The sequence below is a fragment of the Phaseolus vulgaris genome, chromosome 11 (assembly GCF_051622355.1).
Source record: "Phaseolus vulgaris cultivar YP4 chromosome 11, ASM5162235v1, whole genome shotgun sequence".
In the NCBI taxonomy this organism is placed as follows: Eukaryota; Viridiplantae; Streptophyta; class Magnoliopsida; order Fabales; family Fabaceae; genus Phaseolus; species Phaseolus vulgaris.
Genome location: NC_143508.1, coordinates 55,417,501 through 55,422,541, shown reverse-complemented (window position 1 = coordinate 55,422,541; position 5,041 = coordinate 55,417,501).

Sequence of the window (5,041 nt, the reverse complement as noted above, 5' to 3'; positions counted from 1 at the left end):
CAAAATCATGAACTTGGCTATGCACCAACCATGTCAAGATCAATTCCTTTTGATCCCAAACTTCTCCCACATCACTTTGAAGGCATTTGTGAGGATTGAGTCCAGCCAGTTTTCCAAAACCATGATTTTCGTTTTTCACCAAAATCACCACCAAGCCACAAAATCAAGCCAAAACACCAAAATCATGAACTTGGCTATGCACCAACCATGTCAAGATCAATTCCTTTTGATCCCAAACTTCTCCCACATCACTTTGAAGGCATTTGTGAGGATTCAGTCCAGCCACTTTTCCAAAACCATGATTTTCGTTTTTCACCAAAATCACCACCAAGTCACAAAATCATGAACTTGGCTATGCACCAACCATGTCAAGATCAATTCCTTTTGATCCCAAACTTCTCCCACATCACTTTGAAGACATTTGTGAGGATTGAGTCCAGCCAGTTTTCCAAAACCATGATTTTCGTTTTTCACCAAAATCACCACCAAGTCACAAAATCAAGCCAAAAATCCAAAATCATGGCACTTGGCTATGCACCAACCATGTCAAGATCAATTCCTTTTGCTCCCAAACTTCTCCCACATCACTTTGAAGGCATTTGTGAGGATTGAGTCCAGCCAGTTTTCCAAAACCATGATTTTCGTTTTTCACCAAAATCACCACCAAGCCACAAAATCAAGCCAAAACACCAAAATCATGAACTTGGCTATGCACCAACCATGTCAAGATCAATTCCTTTTGATCCCAAACTTCTCCCACATCACTTTGAAGGCATTTGTGAGGATTGAGTCCAGCCAGTTTTCCAAAACCATGATTTTCGTTTTTCACCAAAATCACCACCAAGCCACAAAATCAAGCCAAAACACCAAAATCATGAACTTGGCTATGCACCAACCATGTCAAGATCAATTCCTTTTGATCCCAAACTTCTCCCACATCACTTTGAAGGCATTTGTGAGGATTGAGTCCAGCCAGTTTTCCAAAACCATGATTTTCGTTTTTCACCAAAATCACCACCAAGCCACAAAATCAAGCCAAAACACCAAAATCATGAACTTGGCTATGCACCAACCATGTCAAGATCAATTCCTTTTGATCCCAAACTTCTCCCACATCACTTTGAAGGCATTTGTGAGGATTGAGTCCAGCCACTTTTCCAAAACCATGATTTTCGTTTTTCACCAAAATCACCACCAAGCCACAAAATCAAGCCAAAACACCAAAATCATGAACTTGGCTATGCACCAACCATGTCAAGATCAATTCCTTTTGATCCCAAACTTCTCCCACATCACTTTGAAGGCATTTGTGAGGATTGAGTCCAGCCAGTTTTCCAAAACCATGATTTTCGTTTTTCACCAAAATCACCACCAAGCCACAAAATCACCACCAAGTCACAAAATCATGAACTTGGCTATGCACCAACCATGTCAAGATCAATTCCTTTTGATCCCAAACTTCTCCCACATCACTTTGAAGGCATTTGTGAGGATTGAGTCCAGCCAGTTTTCCAAAACCATGATTTTCGTTTTTCACCAAAATCACCACCAAGCCACAAAATCATGAACTTGGCTATGCACCAACCATGTCAAGATCAATTCCTTTTGATCCCAAACTTCTCCCACATCACTTTGAAGGCATTTGTGAGGATTGAGTCCAGCCAGTTTTCCAAAACCATGATTTTCGTTTTTCACCAAAATCACCACCAAGTCACAAAATCATGAACTTGGCTATGCACCAACCATGTCAAGATCAATTCCTTTTGATCCCAAACTTCTCCCACATCACTTTGAAGACATTTGTGAGGATTGAGTCCAGCCAGTTTTCCAAAACCATGATTTTCGTTTTTCACCAAAATCACCACCAAGTCACAAAATCAAGCCAAAAATCCAAAATCATGGCACTTGGCTATGCACCAACCATGTCAAGATCAATTCCTTTTGCTCCCAAACTTCTCCCACATCACTTTGAAGGCATTTGTGAGGATTGAGTCCAGCCAGTTTTCCAAAACCATGATTTTCGTTTTTCACCAAAATCACCACCAAGCCACAAAATCAAGCCAAAACACCAAAATCATGAACTTGGCTATGCACCAACCATGTCAAGATCAATTCCTTTTGATCCCAAACTTCTCCCACATCACTTTGAAGGCATTTGTGAGGATTGAGTCCAGCCAGTTTTCCAAAACCATGATTTTCGTTTTTCACCAAAATCACCACCAAGCCACAAAATCAAGCCAAAACACCAAAATCATGAACTTGGCTATGCACCAACCATGTCAAGATCAATTCCTTTTGATCCCAAACTTCTCCCACATCACTTTGAAGGCATTTGTGAGGATTGAGTCCAGCCAGTTTTCCAAAACCATGATTTTCGTTTTTCACCAAAATCACCACCAAGCCACAAAATCAAGCCAAAACACCAAAATCATGAACTTGGCTATGCACCAACCATGTCAAGATCAATTCCTTTTGATCCCAAACTTCTCCCACATCACTTTGAAGGCATTTGTGAGGATTGAGTCCAGCCACTTTTCCAAAACCATGATTTTCGTTTTTCACCAAAATCACCACCAAGCCACAAAATCAAGCCAAAACACCAAAATCATGAACTTGGCTATGCACCAACCATGTCAAGATCAATTCCTTTTGATCCCAAACTTCTCCCACATCACTTTGAAGGCATTTGTGAGGATTGAGTCCAGCCAGTTTTCCAAAACCATGATTTTCGTTTTTCACCAAAATCACCACCAAGCCACAAAATCAAGCCAAAACACCAAAATCATGAACTTTGCTATGCACCAACCATGTCAAGATCAATTCCTTTTGATCCCAAACTTCTCCCACATCACTTTGAAGGCATTTGTGAGGATTGAGTCCAGCCAGTTTTCCAAAACCATGATTTTCGTTTTTCACCAAAATCACCACCAAGCCACAAAATCAAGCCAAAACACCAAAATCATGAACTTTGCTATGCACCAACCATGTCAAGATCAATTCCTTTTGATCCCAAACTTCTCCCACATCACTTTGAAGGCATTTGTGAGGATTGAGTCCAGCCAGTTTTCCAAAACCATGATTTTCGTTTTTCACCAAAATCACCACCAAGCCACAAAATCAAGCCAAAACACCAAAATCATGAACTTTGCTATGCACCAACCATGTCAAGATCAATTCCTTTTGATCCCAAACTTCTCCCACATCACTTTGAAGGCATTTGTGAGGATTGAGTCCAGCCAGTTTTCCAAAACCATGATTTTCGTTTTTCACCAAAATCACCACCAAGCCACAAAATCAAGCCAAAACACCAAAATCATGAACTTTGCTATGCACCAACCATGTCAAGATCAATTCCTTTTGATCCCAAACTTCTCCCACATCACTTTGAAGGCATTTGTGAGGATTGAGTCCAGCCACTTTTCCAAAACCATGATTTTCGTTTTTCACCAAAATCACCACCAAGCCACAAAATCAAGCCAAAACACCAAAATCATGAACTTTGCTATGCACCAACCATGTCAAGATCAATTCCTTTTGATCCCAAACTTCTCCCACATCACTTTGAAGGCATTTGTGAGGATTGAGTCCAGCCAGTTTTCCAAAACCATGATTTTCGTTTTTCACCAAAATCACCACCAAGCCACAAAATCACCACCAAGTCACAAAATCATGAACTTGGCTATGCACCAACCATGTCAAGATCAATTCCTTTTGATCCCAAACTTCTCCCACATCACTTTGAAGGCATTTGTGAGGATTGAGTCCAGCCAGTTTTCCAAAACCATGATTTTCGTTTTTCACCAAAATCACCACCAAGCCACAAAATCACCACCAAGTCACAAAATCATGAACTTGGCTATGCACCAACCATGTCAAGATCAATTCCTTTTGATCCCAAACTTCTCCCACATCACTTTGAAGGCATTTGTGAGGATTGAGTCCAGCCAGTTTTCCAAAACCATGATTTTCGTTTTTCACCAAAATCACCACCAAGCCACAAAATCATGAACTTGGCTATGCACCAACCATGTCAAGATCAATTCCTTTTGATCCCAAACTTCTCCCACATCACTTTGAAGGCATTTGTGAGGATTGAGTCCAGCCAGTTTTCCAAAACCATGATTTTCGTTTTTCACCAAAATCACCACCAAGTCACAAAATCATGAACTTGGCTATGCACCAACCATGTCAAGATCAATTCCTTTTGATCCCAAACTTCTCCCACATCACTTTGAAGACATTTGTGAGGATTGAGTCCAGCCAGTTTTCCAAAACCATGATTTTCGTTTTTCACCAAAATCACCACCAAGTCACAAAATCAAGCCAAAAATCCAAAATCATGGCACTTGGCTATGCACCAACCATGTCAAGATCAATTCCTTTTGCTCCCAAACTTCTCCCACATCACTTTGAAGGCATTTGTGAGGATTGAGTCCAGCCAGTTTTCCAAAACCATGATTTTCGTTTTTCACCAAAATCACCACCAAGCCACAAAATCAAGCCAAAACACCAAAATCATGAACTTGGCTATGCACCAACCATGTCAAGATCAATTCCTTTTGATCCCAAACTTCTCCCACATCACTTTGAAGGCATTTGTGAGGATTCAGTCCAGCCACTTTTCCAAAACCATGATTTTCGTTTTTCACCAAAATCACCACCAAGCCACAAAATCAAGCCAAAACACCAAAATCATGAACTTGGCTATGCACCAACCATGTCAAGATCAATTCCTTTTGATCCCAAACTTCTCCCACATCACTTTGAAGGCATTTGTGAGGATTGAGTCCAGCCAGTTTTCCAAAACCATGATTTTCGTTTTTCACCAAAATCACCACCAAGCCACAAAATCAAGCCAAAACACCAAAATCATGAACTTGGCTATGCACCAACCATGTCAAGATCAATTCCTTTTGATCCCAAACTTCTCCCACATCACTTTGAAGGCATTTGTGAGGATTCAGTCCAGCCACTTTTCCAAAACCATGATTTTCGTTTTTCACCAAAATCACCACCAAGCCACAAAATCAAGCCAAAACAC